At 48.9% G+C, this 17,775-nt stretch overlaps 1 long non-coding RNA gene across 1 annotated transcript; it reads left to right on the forward strand.

Annotated features, from left to right (window-relative positions):
* Positions 1 to 3,486: 3,486 nt before the first annotated feature.
* LOC309380289 lies at positions 3,487 to 17,061 on the forward strand. Its single transcript, XR_014172812.1, has 2 exons — positions 3,487 to 3,577; positions 16,893 to 17,061. It is a non-coding gene; the product is annotated as an uncharacterized lncRNA (long non-coding RNA).
* Positions 17,062 to 17,775: the final 714 nt, after the last annotated feature.

The raw sequence follows: 17,775 nt of genomic DNA on the forward strand, positions 1-17,775 counted from the left end.
CATGTGGAGGAGCGGAGATGCGAACCCAGTTCCCCAGATTACGAGTCTACCGCTCTTAACCACCACACCACACTGGCTCCCAGTGAAGGCATTGCCTTCACACTTCTAAAGTTTCTCTTCTCAGTCCCATAGGACTTCTCTCTCTCTCTCTCTCTCTCTCTCTCTCTCTCTCTCTCTCTCTCTCTCATCACATGTCCAACATACAACATAAAAACAAGATTCCAAGGAATCTCCTGGACTTCCCTCCTTCCCTTTGTGGGTCCTATTATTAATCATTTCCTTCTGCATCTTTTATGATAATCCAAATCTTTTACACCTCCATTATGTCCAAAATTCACCATTAAACTACAAGTGTTATTCCAACCCTACTAACGATTTTAACAGTTTACAATGGTCTTTAACATAAGTTTTAAAATTTCCCCATTCCTAATTAAAATTTTGGTCTTCCTGATTTCTGATTCTCCCGGTCATTTTAGCCATTTCGGCATAGTCCATCAACTTGATCTGCCATCCTTCTCTGGACAGGACTTGATCTTTTTCCCGTCTCTGGGCCAATAACATCCACGCAGCTGTGGCTGCATACATAGATAGTCTTTTCTGCTCTTTTGGGATTTCGGCACCTAGAATTCCTAAAAGGCAAGTTTCAGGTTTTTAAGAAAAGGTTATTTTAAACATTTTTTTCAACTCATTATATATCATTTCCCCAAATTCTTTTACTACCTTACATTTCCACCACCTATGATAAAAGGTGCCTTCTTTTCTCCCCAAGTACCCCCCCCCTTAGTACTTCTCAATCCTTCCTCCTATGGCTCGGTTTCCAGACCCTTGAACATCTTGGTCACCTTCCTCTACACGCATTCCAGCTTGTCAATATCCTTCTTTAGCTGTGCCCAGAATTGGACACAGGATCCAGGCTCCAAAATGTCCTAGCTGCCCCTTTGCCCCTTTGCATGCTGGTGGCCCCAAGAGCAGCACATTTGCTAGTCTTGGGCATTGAGAATTGCAATTCTCCCTCTCCTCCCAGCTACTGGAATTTCCTCCCAGACACACTTTGGCTTGGGGGACCCCCTCTCCCACCAGGAGGCGTTGCTTTCAAGCTTTTAAAGTTTCTCTTCTCAGTCCCATCGAACCTAGAAACCTGCTGGCTTGCTTCTTTTGGTACATAGTGCATCCAAATTTAAGGGGATTAATCTGTCTTGCGTAGGTGTGTTGTCGTGTTTCGGGAAGGACCGGTCTGTGAGTTGTGTCTGGTTCCATGGAGTTGGCTGAATTTGACAACTGACAGGCAACAAAACTTCTGTTCTTCTTCACGGAGCTGGTCTTTTGATTTTCAGCTGGCTGGTGGATGCTGCTGACCTCCGTTCGAAACCCGTGCCGCACGTTGCCAATTACGAGGCAGCTTTTTGGGCAGAGGCAGGCTAATGAAAGGTATCATTGAGGCGTCAGCCTGGATTGTTTATGCTGCCAGAGGCTCAGCAAGTGAAGCTTCTGCTAAGAGGGACTTCTGTGGCCACATCCAAAGCAAGACCTTCGGAAGGATGCGTCAGCCCAGATAATGAGGTGGAGATGCCCTGGCAGCTTCTCCAGCCGGCTGAAATAAATGTTTCAACCCAATGCACCATCTGAGGCACTCCAGATATAGATGTATATATATTAGAAACATGGGAAAAGATGGAAAGAGATGGAAGTATGGGTGCAAGGAGCTTGTGAACATGTGGAAGACGTCTGTGGTTTGGGCATGGGGTCAAGCCCCTGGCCAGGCTCATCCTCTGGGCACCTGGGGAGGTTTATTCGAGCTCATCTCAGCTCCAGGACCCATTTATTTATTTGTTTCATAAAATTTATAGACTGTTTGGTTGTAAACAACAACAACTGTTGAGATATTCCGTTCCACCTTAAGGAACAGGCATGATTGTTGTGTGTCACATGTCTGTTTACACTCCAGCACAGTCTGCTGGGAACTTCCGTTTTGTGTATACATTTTTGCTTTTGCCTCTTTGCTTTGGACACGAAGGAGATCAGACATGTTTCCTTTTGTCCTGATGTACAGTGGTACCTCTGGATGCGAACGGGATCCGTTCCGGAGCCCCATTCGCATCCTGAAGTGAACGTAAGACGCGACAGAGTCTTTTCGGAGCAATGACCATTGCACAGAAAACCCGGTTGCCTTTTACTCTGATTCAGTAGTAAAAAGCAGACTTTCCTGGGGGTGGGGCAAACAGAAGTATGGATGAGCTCCTCCCCTGCATGCAAAGCAGCTGTGTGAAGCCCAAGGCAGGGGAGGAGGAAGGGGGCGGTGGGGGCAGATGCCCCAGGTGCCGTCACTGAGGGGGGTGACATTCGGTGCACCACCCGCCTGCGACTCCCAAGCCTACCCCGAGCTGTTGGGGTAAGGGGAGAGCTGCACCACTTTTCTGGCAGCATTCCCCCCTTCCCCCTTCGTTTTGACAGCTTGGGGGAGGCTTGGGAGTCATGGTCAGGCGGCACGCCGAATGTCCGCCATGGGCTATCCCACGCTCAGGAGGGTACCCTCCGCGCCACGTCCCCCTTGGGAACACACTCGCCCAGGGCAGCTCAGGCATATGAGAATACAATACAATGTGATAATCTTTATTGTCATTGTCCCATACAGAACAACGAAACTGAAAATATCTACATCAGACATTCAAAAACCCACAAGCCTGCTATCCCAGCCTGGTTAGCCCCCTAAAAACTCTGATACCCCCTAATTAAATACAATATACTCCCACAGAGACTACCTTACACTGCATTTAAAACCAAAATCACATTTGGATAGAAACTGTTTCTCAGGCGGCTAGTCCTGGTCTTTATAACCCTGAACCTTCTTCCAGAAGGCAGAAGCTGAAAGAAATCATTTCCGGGGTGCACATTATCCTGCACTATCTCTGCAGCTTTCTTACGGCACCTGGAAGCGTAGATTTGTTCCAAGGTGGGAAGAGTGCACCCAATTATTCTCTCCACAGTCTTTACAACCTTGGACAGCATTGTTTTTTCCCTGACCATGCAGGGAACCGTGCATTTGCTCTGCCACTGTCCCAAGGCAAACTTTGGGGCCTCAAATTTCAGTGGCACCCTGTGCAATGCTAAAACTGGGTGCCCCTGCACCTCTCACACTTGGTCCTACGGTGTTGTAGTGGCACTCTCTGCAACCCAGTGCCCCGTGCACTCAGAGCGGCCATGCTACTCTAAAACGGCCTCTGCTGCCTCGGTTGGAGGGCAGGTGCTCTAAGGTCACTCCGCTCAATACGCACAGAGCACTTTCCGTGGCTTCTGCAGAAATGGAGCAACCAAGCAGAGCTAAGTGCGGCTGCAGATGGAAAGTGGATGGCTGGGGGGAGAGGAGAGATTCCCTCCAGCCTGGAAGAAGTGGCACTGCCATTTTGGGCCAGAAGATGCCTCTGGGTGGTGGGGGGGGGGGGAGATCACAGAGTGTATATGTGGCTGCCAAGACAGTCCATCTCTCATCAGCTTCAGGCTAGAATTAACCCTGAGTGAAGCACCAAGGGTTGTTGCTCTGGAGCTGAATCCCAAGTGTAAAACTCAGCTTTTGAAGAAGGTGGGTTGTTTTCCTGGAAGATGAATGAAGCGGCGGGGGTATGAGGGGTGGTGGAATATTTGGGAAATGCATTATTCTCACCCAATAAAAAGTGCCCCCCTCATCTCCATCAGTGTGGAGAGAAAGGCGAATAAGGGCTCGTCCACATAAGGGCTTTGTCCAGCACCTTGGAAGCACAGCTCAGTGTTGGAGCTGACCTTTAAAGTCCTAAACGGTCTCGGTCCAGTATACCTGAAGGAGTGTCTCCACCCCAGACACCAGGGTCCAGCGCCGAGGGCCTTCTGGCAGTTCCCTCCCTGCGAGAAGCCAAGTTACAGGGAACCAGGCAGAGGGCCTTCTTGGTGGTGGCACCCACCCTGTGTCAAAGAGAAAAACAACTGCCAGACTTTTAGAAGACATCTGAAGGCAGCCCTGTTCAGGGAGGTTTTAAATGTTTAATAGACTATTGTATTTTAATATTCTGTTGGAAGCTGCCCAGAGTGGCTGGGGAAACTCCTCAAAGGCCCCACAGAGCATCCTGCCTGGCTGCCTTGCCCCACGCACGCCGCCCCAAGCGCCCGATTGGCTTGCTCTGCCTCTGCCACCAAAAGGAACTTACAAGATCCTGGAGAGTGGACTTAAGAGAGACCTCTACCCCACGCCATAAGCCCCTCTATCTAGCTTACCTCTTGTAGGAGTCATTCTTCCCTTTCCTGCTTCTGCCCCAGTGTTCCCAAGGCCTTTCCTGCGGCTTCATCCTGCCTAACCAGAGGAGAGGGGGGGGGTCCATCTCACAAGGCTCCTTGCCCGCCTGCCATCCGTCACTCCTGCCAGCCATTAATATTAATTGGAGCTGAATAATTCACTGGCTGTTTAGGATCCTGTTGTTTAAGTCCGGCTCGTGCTGTTCTCCTTCGTTAGTCATTACGGAGAAAATCTCCAGAGCAGCTCCCATAAATCTTCCTCTCCTTTCGCACACTGTGGAAAGAAAGCAGGAGCCACACTAAGCAAGGCCAGCGCAGGGCACTGGAAGCATCAGAAGGAGTGGACGACTGGGCTGGTCCCTCCTGATCATGTTGGGCCAACAGGGGAGGGAGGGAGGGAGGGAGGGAGGGAGGGAGGGAGGGAGGGTTCAGAGGAGAAGAACAACATTTGGGACCTTTTAGTTTAGAGAAAAGGCAAGGAAGAAGCGACATGATAGAAGTTTGTAAAATTATGCATGGCATCAGAAAACGGAGAGGGGAAATTATTTCTCCCTCTGTTATAACACTAGAACTCTTGGATATCTAATGAGGCCGAATGTTGGAAGATTCAAGAGAGATAAAGTCCTTCATGCAGTGTATACTTGAACTATGCAACTCTCTCCCAGAGGAGGCAGCGATGGCCACCAAGCTGGCTGCTTTTAAAAGAGGATTAGACAAATTCATGGAGGAGGAGAGGGTTATTGATGGCTTCTAGCCCTGATGTGATGACCCCCTTCATGGGGAGGAATGTTTGTCCAGCCAGCAGGTAAACTTCCTGTTACCTTCTGGGCTGGGACAGACTTCCTCTGCATGTGACTAGAGGTGGGTGTGGCCTCACCTGTGCAGGTAATGACAAAAGCACAGGGCAGGGCAGCCATCTCTCTTTTACTACATGCATTGAAGAAACAACATCTGCTTAGCCAAAGATGCTCTCTTGGCTCTAGCCAAGCAAAGACAAAAGGACTGTTTCCTTATGAGATAGTTTCCAGGTGCATGTTACTTTTCTAAGCTAAGTCTGCCTTCTGGGATCCAATTGTGAGCAGAATGATATGTGAGTAAACCTTTTTATAATTTTGTAGAAGACTGTGTCATGTCTTATCTTTTATGAGGGAATAAGGGGAAAATACCAGAACAGTTATTATAGAGGCTTTAGCAAGCCTGAGCAAACACATCCGCCACAAGTTTAAAAAGGGGAGTGTTACTCTGCTAAATTGTGAAACTTGTTAACAAAAGTTGGAAAAGGATATAACCAAACAATATATCCTCTCCTGCATCCCTGAACATTCCCACAGCCATGGCAGTGCTCTGTTCCCGGTCGGTTCCTTCTTACACCTTTGCGTATTGACCTTGCTCTGGACTTTGGTTGGTTGCCTTGGTTGCCCAAGGGGCCTGGTAGGACTTTTTTATCCATTCGGCAAATTGGCACCAGCCTCTTGGTTTTTTCGCCTACCTCGTAGCAACTCGTCACAACTTTCTGGTATTGGCGGTTAGGCACTGGAATATGTGTGCTGTGTTGGAGGATTGGGTATGGCCTTCATCTACCCCTCCTCTTTTGGGTGTTCCATTAAAGGAATCCGGCAGTCGTGGATCCTGTCCGATGCCCTGCTGGTGGCTAGGGCCATGGCATGACCCCCCGTGACATCGTGGGGGAGCTTCCAGTTGTATTTGCACCAACAAGCTCCTCCCATTGGTTGTTAACCCTGAAATGACTCCTGTGGAGTCTGGTATTGCTGTTTCATCCAATGCCTAAGCCAATACTACTCACATGCTGTAACTAATCAAGTTGTGGCCTAATTTTGCCCATTAACCTAAAATAATGTGTCTTTGTGGCTTATTGTATTACAATGTGGGTAGCGGGTCCTCGACTCACAACTGGTAATCGGAAACTTTGCTGCTTCCATCTGCAGCGGCAGGGCAGAGCTGTCCTGGCTAATAGCCATCGATAGCCCAAAGATATTGGAAGCCTATTTAAGGGATAACGAACCAGATTCTCTTTAAGGAAGATCTGCATGAGGGTTGGAAGGGGGTGGGCAGACAAGCCAAATGCACAGAAAATAATACTCGGTGCTCAGTTTGCATCTCACCTGGCCTTACGGCAGCCTCATATAAGGAACCTTTGACCTTCTCGTGCGATGCTTGGGCATGCATGCATGTGTGGAAACACTTGCAAAGTGAGGAGAGAGCTATTTTTAAGTCTATGCAGGCTGTACAAGCACATCAGTTATGGAGTGTGGAATTGCAAGAGGCAGTTTCAGTCTTAAATGGGGAAATGCCCTGCCATTCCTGAATAATTTCTGGACCTAAATGCCCACAACAGCATAGCAAGACAAGAGTTTCTCTCCAGATATTTCGTGCATGAGACTAAGTGCTGGTGCAGATCCTGTGACATCATACCAGTTTGCAGGGAGGAGGCATGGGAGGGTCGCTCTGGGTCCTGAGGGACAGAGGGGGTTCCACGCTACTGCAGAGAAGTGCCTACGGCTCTGGGGAACTACGGCTCCCGGCATGCCCTTCTCCGCACCATCATCTCGCAGCATCCATCGCTCCAGTTCCCCTGAGCCTGCTTGAGACGCAACAGCCTTGTGATTAAAACAATGGAGACTCTTTGGCTTCCACTTCAGATGGGCTTATGAAATTTTAATATGCTAAATGGCTTTTCCAGGGCAGGGTGCTGCCGGGAATGGCAAAGCAGGTATGAGAGATGAAAAGAGAACAGATGTTCCTAACCTGCGCGTTCTGTGGGCCTCTGCTGTGAGCCTGTGTTGCTCCCAGCAGGAGAAAGATGACGGGTTTTCATTGTGGCCCCAGGGGAACCTCCCCTGCTGGGGGAGCTGCCTCTTCTATGGGGAGGGGCATGGTCAATCCTCACATGCAAATCATGGGCACCCATGAGGGGAAGGGGGAAGGGGAAAGGGGCAGTTGTTGCCTCTGCCTAGGTAAGCCATCACCCTCAAGTCCCAAGTTTCCATTTTAAAATAAAAGATTCTAGCATTTGTAAAAGGTAAAGGTAAAGGGACACCTGACTGTTAGGTCCAGTCGTGGCTGACTCTGGGGTTGCGGCGCTCATCTCGCTTTATTGGCCGAGGGAGCCGGCGTACAGCTTCCGGGTCATGTGGCCAGCAGGACTAAGCCGCTTCTGGTGAACCAGAGCAGCGCATGGAAACGCCGTTTACCTTCCCACCAGAGTGGTACCTATTTATCTACTTGCACTTTGATATGCTTTCGAACTGCTAGGATGGAAGGAGCAGGGACCGAGCAACGGGAGCTCACCCTGTCGCAGGGATTCAAACCCTCGACCTTCCGATCAGCAAGCCCTAGACTCAGTGGTGTAGACCACAGCGCCACCTGCGTCCCACCTAGCATTTGTTGAACCTGAGATAGGGGGTGAAATGTGCAGGCACCTTTTTTCTCGTTCATTTTGTGAGAAACCAGTCTCCTGCCTCTTTTCTGTTACATAGGTTTTCTGTTTGTAGTATTTACTTTGCCCCCCACCCGGAAAAGTACTATGTGGATATGTAAATTCATTTAAATATGTGCAGTTTTCAAATAAGCCATCTCTGATGATGAGGCTTAAGTAAAATAAGGCACCTCCCAAACTTCCCCTCTCCTGAAAAACAACAACACCCAGTTCAGGGAAATTTAGGATTGTCCCCGTATTAAGAGTGAAGGCAATGGCTATGGACTGAAAGCAATTGTAGAAATAGCATACCCTCCAACATTTCTCCAGTGAAAATAGGGATGTCCCATTCCATAATGATTATTTGACTATTTATACCCCACACATCTGACTGGGTTGCCCCAGACACTCTAGGCAGATTCCAACATATATAAAAACATAATAAAACATTAAACATTAAAAAATCTTCCCTATACAGTCAAACCTTGGTTGTCGAATGTAATGCTGACCATTCGATTTCCGAAATGTTTGACAGCCGAGGATCAAAGGGTGGTTGGCAAAGTCAATAGAGGGGGGGGGAGAAAACTTCCAAAAATGGTTCGAAAACCAGAACAGTTACTTCCGGGTTTTCGGCGTTCGGGAACCGAAATGTACAATAACAGAGGCATTCAGGAACCGAGGTTTGACTGTACAGGATTACCTTCAGATGGCTCAGGGGGCGGATAACTCCATACCGTCCAACATTTCTCCACTGAAAATAGCGACGTCCTAAGGAAAAGTGGGACATTTTGGGATCAAATCAGAAACCAGGACGGCTTCTCTAAATCAGGGACATTCCTGGAAAACAGGGACACTTGGAGGGTCTGAAATAGTTTGCAAATTGCTTTGGGGGTTGTTGCTCCCCACAGCCCTGAAAGGTAGACTGGGTAGGAAGATGGTCATCTTATTCGTGGGATTTCCCAGTGAGCTTCGTGGGAGAAACTGCCTCTCCCAGGAGTGGGAGTGCCTACTGACTGGTGCAAGTGGCCTTCTCATAGCCTCAGTTCCATCATCTGTGAAATGGGTGGAAATAATGGTGGCATGTCGTACAAGGGTCCCAAGAGTGAATACAACAAAGAGCAGAGGACCATGCCTTCCAATCCAGCCTTCTCCATCCAGCATCCAGATGTTTTGGACTACGGCTCCCATCAGCCCCAGCCTGTTGCTGGTGGAAGTTGTAGTCCAACAGTAGCAAACCAGCAACTAGCGCAGAGCTAGCCAGGTCCCACCTTGCATTCCTCTGCTTCCAGTTCTGCGATTCAGGCACTGCAATTAATCATACAAATGACAAGGATTTTGCCTTGGAGAAAACTGGCAGCCAGGAAGTGGGGGGGGGGGGAGAGAGAGAGAGAGAGAGGGACGGCTGCACACTCAGACTTGGCCTGAGAAGCTGCTTTGGTCCCGAGTTGCCCCAGGTTCCAGGGAGATCCCAAAGAGCCGCCTCCATCCACTTTCCCTGTGCACCAGGCAGGGACGATTTGACGGCCCGCTGTGGGTGGAGGATTGGCTCCTGATCACAGACGCAATTAGAGGCAGTAATTTCAGGTTCATTAGCGGAATTCCTTAATCAACAATGCAATTACTTCGGCAGGGCTTGGAGGAGGGAAAGCCCTGATTAAGTACCAAAGAGAAGCAGAGAAGAAGGCAGAGGAGGAGAATCGCTTGGCATCCTGCAGGCTTTCCCCAACATTAGAGAGATGGCCCCAAGGCTCTACTCTTTGTTCCCATGACCTGGTATTCAGAAATAGACTATTATAGCACATGGAGCTTCCACAGAGCTCTCTCTCTCTCTCTCTTTCTCTCTCTCTCTCTCTCTCTCTCTCTCTCTCTCTCTCTCTCTCTCTCTCTCTCTCTCCCTCCCTCCTCCAGGACTTTGTCTAATTCTTCCTTACGTATTCATTTTGTAAGCCAACTAAACTACTTGATGGCCACGTGGCTCTTCATTGCCTCTTATTTCCCTATGCCTTGCTTACAAAGAGACAGTGCAGTGTAATGGCTAGTGTCGGACTAGGACCCAAGAGACCAGAAGAAGAAGAGTTTGGATTTGATATCCTGCTTTATCACTACCCAAAGGAGTCTCAAAGCGGCTAACATTCTCCTTTCCCTTCCTCCCCCACAACAGACACTCTGGGAGGTGAGTGGGGCTTAGAGACTTCAAAGAAGTGTGACCAGCCCAAGGTCACCCAGCAGCTGCATGTGGAGGAGCAGAGACGCGAACCCGGTTCCCCAGATTACGAGATTACTGCTCTTAACCACTACACCACACTGGCTCTCTAGACCAGTGTTTCCCAACCTTGGGCCTCCAGATGTTTTTGGCCTACAACTCCCATCATCCCTAGCTAGCAAGACCAGTGGTCAGGGATGATGGGAATTGTAGTTCAAAAACAGCTGGAGGCCCAAGGTTGGGAAACACTGCTCTAGACCAGGCTAACCACGACCACTCTCAGCCTCCTTTACAGGGTTGTTGTGGGGACAAAATGGGGAGGGGGAGAACTATCTACAGCACCTTCAGCCCCTTGGAGAAAAAGGAGGGGGAAAGGCAGGAAAGTTCTGCCTCACCATCAGCCTGGCAAAAACCAACATCCTGGGTCAGGACACCACAAGCACTTCATGCATCAGCCTTGGGGACCACACACTTGAGGTGGTAGATGATTTTGTCTTCCTGGGATCTACCATAACCACCTTCTTCTTCTTCTTCTCCTTCTTCTTCTTCTTCCTCTTCCTCTTCCTCTTCCTCCTCCTCCTCCTCTTCTTCTTCTTCTTCTTCTTCTTCTTCTTCTTCTTCTTCTTCTTCTTCTTCTTCTTCTGTGATCCCTCATAGCTGAGTAAGATTGTCTTCCATAAACACGGTTTTAACAGTGAGTCCATAAGTGACCGTGGAGGCCAATTCTGGATCCACACGTCCTTCCACAGTGGGGACATAGGTTTCCGGGTAGGAGATGATCACGGTGAGGGTTTGCCAAGTGTGCCTTCCTCTTAGCACATTTCTCCCTTGCGTCCTGAGTTCAAGCGGCTTCAAAGCCCATGACACCTTTGGTAAAGGCTGTTCTCCAACTGGAGCACTCGCAGGCCAGTGTTTCCCAGTTGTCAATGTTTATACTACATTTTTTAAAAGATTTGCCTTGACAGAGTCCATAGCCAGCAACCTTTCCATCGACACTGAGCTGTGCTAACGTCCAATACCAAGATGGAGGTGTATCAGGCTTGCGTGTTGAGCACGCTGATTTATGGAAGTGCATCGTGGGCAACTTACAACCACCAGGAGTGACACCTCAATGCCTTCCACATGCGCTGTGCCAGGAAGGTTTGGGGCATCACATAACAGGAGAAACAAAGCCCACAGTCTACGCTGGCTTGGCCGTGTCCGCAGAATGGAAGATGGCGGGATCCGCAGGGAGGTGCTCTACAGGAACTGGCTTCCAGCACCAGGCCAGTTGGGAGACCAACTCTGCTGTGCTACAAAGATGTCTGCAAACATGGCATGAAGGCTGGCAACATCAAACCTGTCGTGTGGGAATCCCTTGTAGACGACCACAGTGTCTGCAGACAGACAATCAGGTCTTGTATCCATAGCAGTGACCAGAAGAGGAAAGACCGCTGGGAGGAGCACAGGGAGAAGAAACATACTGGTGCATCTGCAGCAGCAAAAGCGGACGCCCTCCTCTGTCCCAGCTGCAACAAAACATGTGTCTCCCACATCGGTCTCTACAACCACAGCAGGCGCTGTAACTCTCCAGAGGTTGGACTTCTTCCCTGAAGGCACACTCCTCCATCATCTGTCGAGACAGATAGATGCCAACAGCAATGACTTATAGCCATTGACAGCCTTATCCTCTGCAAATTATCCGCTTATCCTCTTTTAAAGTTGGTGGCCCTCCCTGCCACAGTTTTGCCATGCACTGCGTGAAGATTTCTTTTCTTTTATCTGCCCTGAATCCTACAATCTGCTTGGGCTGGTGGAGTCCCAGTAGCCTAAATGTTTCATCGGTGGGAGGCCACAGCTGAGCTGCCATAAATTTAGTTGACAGCGCTACCTTGTTCTCTGCTGGCCCCCGAGGGAGAGGAAGGAAGATCCTACTCTCTCCGGCAGATAGAAGTCACGACGAGTATTTGTCTGTGATGCACTTGCTTGGGCTTCGAGGCTACTCTCACCAGCACGGAAACGCCAGCTCAGTTTAAGCCTCCTGATATCTCTTTCTGGGCACTTGGTTTTCATTGGACTCTGCGCTATTTTCATTGGCTGTTTTTATTAGGTTGCTTGCAGATTGTTGGCCTGTGGCCTGTCTCCATTTAGAGACAGAGCACCCCAGAGGGATGAGCCACCTTCCTAAACACGGATGTTTGTCTTCTGCCTGCCAGATCTCTCCCAGGAGTTGTGACTCTCTCACGGCATCCTCCCCTGGGCATCTGGACTGCGGCCCAGACACGCCAAGCTGCCGGCAAAAGGCTCCTCCTGCCCTTGCTTTCCAGGCTAACTTTCCTTCTCCTCTGCAGAGAGATGCACCACGACCTCCAGCTCCGCATGGAGAAGGTCCCACCTTCGTTCCCTGCCGGTGTCTTATAGAACCATAGAATTACAGTGGTACCTCGGGTTACAGACACTTCAGGTTACATAGGCTTCAGGTTACAGACTCCGCTAACCCAGAAATAGTATCTCAGGTTAAGAACTTTGCTTCAGGATGAGAACAGAAATCGTGCAGCAGTAGAGGCCCCATTAGCTAAAGTGGTGCTTCAGGTTAAGAACAGTTTCAGGTTAAGAACGGACCTCTGGAACGAATTAAGTACAAAGGTTGTTGTTGTTGTTTAGTCGTTTAGTCGTGTCTGCATCTTTGTGATCCCCTGGACCAGAGCACGCCAGGCCCTCCTGTCTTCCACTGCCTCCCGCAGTTTGGTAAAACTCATGCTGGTAGCTTCGAGAACACTGTCCCACCATCTCGTCCTCTGTTGTCCCCTTCTCCTTGTGCCCTCCATCTTTCCCAACATCAGGGTCTTATCCAGGGAGTCTTCTCTTCTCATGAGGTCTTCTCATGAGGCCAAAGTCTTGGAGTCTCAACTTCAGGATCTGTCCTTCCAATGAGCACTCAGGGCTGATTTCCTTCAGAATGGAGAGGTTTGATCTTCTTGTAGTCCAAGGGACTCTCAAGAGTCTCCTCCAGCACAGAGGTACCACTGTATAAAGAGACCCCCAGGGGTCTTATAGTTATTTGATGACCTGGGACTTGGGCTCGGACTCAGAACCAGAAAAGACTCAGTCTGCACCGGATCCTTTGCCTCAGACATCATCTGAACCAAGTCTGGGGCTGATCCTGAAGAGTCCCAGTCTGCACAGGTTCCCCTGAAACAAGCACCAGCTGGGCAGAGTCAGGGGCCTGATCCTGCCCTGGCTCCAGATGCGGGGATGACCTCGTTGCCTTCAGCTGGGCCATCACTTACAGCTGCTCCACTACTGGTTGGGTCAGGGGAGGCTGAAGCGGCCCCTGTGTCTAGTCACCCACCAACGTCTCCCGAGCTGCAGAGACTAAGGTCTGAGAGAAGGAGAGATCTGAGTACTCGCTGGAGGAGTGCCTGCCTTCGGGCGAGACAGGGAGGTGAGTCGCCGGGGGATCAGGACCAGCCGCTACCCCGGCAAAGATAAAAGGCTGCTGGACCCCGCCCCAGGTTGAGGGAGCTGTATGCCAGAACCTGCCTGTGATCCTGTGCCTGACCTTGCCTGGTTTCCTGCCTCGTGTCCTGCCTTGGCCCTGTCGGACTGACTCCTAGCAGGACCTTTGGATTCTGGTCCGGTCCTGGACTGCGTTTCATGGGTTACCCCCAGGCCCAGCACAAGTTCAACCCACTGCAATGCAGGAATCGCAGCCTAGAGAATCCCTGGCAGATGGCCATCTGACCTCTGTTTAAGCACCTCCAATGAAGCAGAGGCCACCGCCTTCCGAGGGCAGCCATTCTAATGTTGAATGGCTCTTCCTAATGTTTTCTTGGAAATCTTCTTTCTTGTGATTTCTGAAGGGCTATCATGTGGACGATGATACAAGCTTGTTTTATCCTGCTTCAAAGAGAAGAACGCAAACCAGTGGCTTCAAGTTCCAAGGAAAGAGATCGCAACTCAACATCAGGAAAAACTTTCTGACAGTCAGAGCCGTTTGACCATGAGATGGAAGGAGGTGAACTCTTCTTCCTTGGAGGTTTTCAAGCAGAGATTAGATGGCCATCTGCCATGGATGCTTTAGCTGAAAGTCCTGCATTTCAGGGGGTTGGTCTAGATGACCCTTAGGGTCCCTTCCAAGTCCGTGATTTTATGATTCAATATTTCCATCAATGCATGTGTAAACCCAGATATTAATTGATTGATAATTTAATGCTGCCTTTCAGACCTCAGAAGGGTCCCCAAGTCAACTTAAACAGTATGGGGGGGTAGTCAGCTAATTTTTACTCAGAGTAGGCCTATTGAAAGTAATGACCCTGTCCTTCCAGCTCTGCAATTCTGTGATTCCATGGAAGCATCCTCTAGATCATCTCTACCCACCATCAATAGTTTTGGCACGAGATCCCTCTGCTTCCTGCGCACATTTTCTCTAAAGAGCAAATGCGTCTCGTGTGACGCTGGGCATTTCCTCCTCGCTTCCTCTCCCTCTCACCGTCCAGGCCTTTGATTCCAGGGAGATTTGCAGCTCTCAATGTCTCTGTCAGTCCCACCCGGCTCTGATCAAGGCCTTTGCTGAATGAGAAGAGAGAGGCAGATAGGAGTCAGGCCTCCTCCCAGCTTCATTCCAAATAAGCCATCCTCCAATCTCCGTGCTCTCTTTCAAGTCTGCTCCAAACAGACGTTGGGAAAGGGTTGCTATGGAAACACCAGGACAAGGCCTTTTACATAAAAATCCTGAAAAGTGTGTGCGTTGGGGCGGGGAGGGAGAGCGATGGTAAAATGAAGTAAACCTCTCGTGGGCTGCTTAAACGAGAGAAGGAAGTATGGAGGGGTTCCTTAGCAAATGAAAAGCCCTGTCTTCATTCCTGCAAATGGCCCATGGGCTGCTATGGGGCTATAAAGAGCAGTTCTGTGCAAATGCTGCTCCCCCAGTCACAGACAGCTGTCCGTCCCGGGAATACAGGTGAAAAGCATTGTTAAAGATAAAATAACCAAGCATGTAGAAGAACAAGCCTTGCTCAAGCACAGCCAGCATGGCTTATGCCAAGGCAACTCCTGCTTTGCCAACCCATTAGAGCATGGGTAGGCAAACTAAGGCCCAGGGGCCAGATCCGGCCCAATCACCTTCTAAATCCAGCCCTCGGATGGTCTGGGAATCAGTGTGTTTTTACATGAGTAGAATGTGCCTTTTTATTTAAAAAGCATCGCTGGGTTATTTGTGGGGCATAGGAATTTGTTCATTTTTTTTTTTTTCAAAATATAGTCTGGCCCCCCACAAGGTCTGAGGGACAGTGGACCAGCCCCCTGCTGAAAAAGTTTGCTGACCCCTGCATTAGAGTTCTTTGAAAGTGCTAACAAGCATATATATGGCATGCTTGTGCTTTCAAAAAGCTTTTGACAAGGTGCCTCACCAAAGATTCCTGAGTAAGCCTAGCAGTCAAGGAACAAGAGGAGAGATTCTCTTGTGGATCACAGATTGGCTAAGTCCCCTAACCTGGTGCTCTCCAAATGCTATGGACTACAAGACCCCTTGGTCCTCTCCAATAGCTGAATTTTGCAAGTTTTGCATGGCTGTGTTGGCTGGGACTGATGGGAGTCCAAAACGTCTGGAGGTCACCAGGTTGGGGAAGATTTCTCTGAGGCAGGAGTGGGTGACAAGAAGCATAGAGCATTCCCTGGCTGGTAGCGCAGACATGACCTCAAAATTGGTGTTGTTGAGCATGAAGTGGCATAGCGGGGGGAGGTGAAAAATTGTTAGGAGGTGAAAAATTTCAACATGCAGTGTTGCCTCAATACAGCTGTGTGCTTCTGTTTCTGGGCTCTGTTGAAAATGGCTACTCTTTGTGAACCAAGAAGTGACCCCTCCAGACAACGGAACAACTCTTCTTTTCTTATCTCTGTGGCTGTGATCTCCTGGGTGACGTGGACACCACTAGGCCGTTGAATGCACTTGCAGACTCCGCCAGTTTCCCTCCCTCTCACCCTCCCTCCATGTCGCCCCGGGCACTGGCAACCCATGCTATGGTATTATGAGCCCAGGAAGGTTCTCAGGGAGAAGATCTGTTCAGAATGGGAGGTCTTCCTTACCATTAAAGGGTTAAGATGTTAAAAGGCCCTTTCATTATTATTCTTTTTTGGAAAATGCTCAATTAAAGCAGAGGTTTTTCCATAATGAAGAGTGACGTGGAAAAATCAAACACAAAGGTTCTTCCAAAATGCCGAAACTTAGAGGGTGATATTTAAGGGAATTGATTGGCAGAGTGCTTCAGAGAAAGAGAGAAGAAAGCGCAGAATCAGTACCTGGTGTTCCCCATCACAAGATGTGGTGACAACCGCTAGCACTGATGGCTTCTAAAAGAGATCAGACAGGGGGGCCACCAGGGGGCGCATTGGAAGATGGCCGACAATAACATCTCTCCGACCCACACGAGGTAATTAAGAGGCTGATATGGGAGTATGCAGCCTCCCAGCCCCCCCAAGGGAATGGGGGGGGACTGCCTTGCCAGCTGTGCCCATGATTCACCCCCGGATTTGAAAGAAGGGGGTGACCGGGCACTTGGCACAAAGCCCTTGTGTGAGGCCGCTCTCCTGGACGCTATCTCTGATCGCGCACTGGTTTGCCTTACTTCAAAATACATAATTGGATAAAGAAGCAATTGCACATACTTCAACCGAAGATCGGGTGTAAAGACTGCTGATTAATGGGACCTCTGTGTGCGGAGCAACGGGATGGATAATAAATCAAGTGAAGACTCATCATTAAGAGATAGGTATGTCAGACTGAAATGGATGTGCCCATGCGATGCCCACCTGGTGGAAACTCTCGCTCACATGGTCCTTAAATCTAAAATGTATGATGAACTCCGCCCACAATTTCTAGACCATCTGTGTATTCCAACATTGAAACCAGAGACAGAGGTTATACGCTTCTTATTAGAGGGGAGAGACCAGGAGCTCACCAAGACAGTAGCTAAGCTCCTCTATTTGATTTTTTGTCGCCCAAGTACGCTACAGGATCCTGCCCTTGCTGGAGACCCACAGAGATGAAATAGATTGCTCACCTCTTCTTCCCTTTGGCAAATGACTGTACTGTTGAAATGGTGACGAGATCGCACTGGCCTATTTATTCTGAATGTTTGTATGAGATGCCAATAAAGGTTCGATGATGATGAGAAGACCAAAAGCAGGGCCTGAGCCCAAGAGCATCACCCTCCCCTCCTCTGGTTTGCAGCAACTGGGATTTGGAGGCAGAGAATAGAGCCATCCCGGCTAGTGGTCACTGACAGCCCTCTCCTATTAGATTCACTGCATGTTACAGTCTCAGTGAAAATGAAAAGAAGATGCTATACAGGTGGTACCTAACCCTGGCCAAATTGGCAAAAATGTAAAAGAACAGTTCAGAGGTTTGTTGGAGGTGTAAAACTGGGGTAGGTACATTTATGCACATGTGGTGGGATTGTAAGAGAATAAGAGAATTTTGGGACACCATATATAACCTGAGGCCTTCCTATGAGGAATAATGTCCATGGAAATTAAGAAAAATCATAGACCTCTGTTCATGTACGTGACCACAATAGCTAGGATTTTGATAGCAAAGAATTGGAAAAGTGATAACATCCCCACAAAAACTGACTGGCAAGCAAAAATGCTAGAATATTTACAACTTGCAAGGATGGCAGGGAGATTAAGAGGAAAATCAATACAAAAAGTTAATAAAGAGTGGATAATGTTTAAAGAATATCTTAAAAACTATGGTGATAACGGTAAACTCCTGGCAGATCTAGAATGAATCTTGAAATATAAAGAAATGGGAAAACTTTAAAAAAAATAATGAATTGTGTACAGGATAACAAAATGCAAAACAGTACAATGAGAAGAACCCGAAGTTAGTGTCCAA

Source organism: Podarcis melisellensis (genome assembly GCF_964234715.1).
Source record: "Podarcis melisellensis genome assembly, chromosome: 11".
In the NCBI taxonomy this organism is placed as follows: Eukaryota; Metazoa; Chordata; class Lepidosauria; order Squamata; family Lacertidae; genus Podarcis; species Podarcis melisellensis.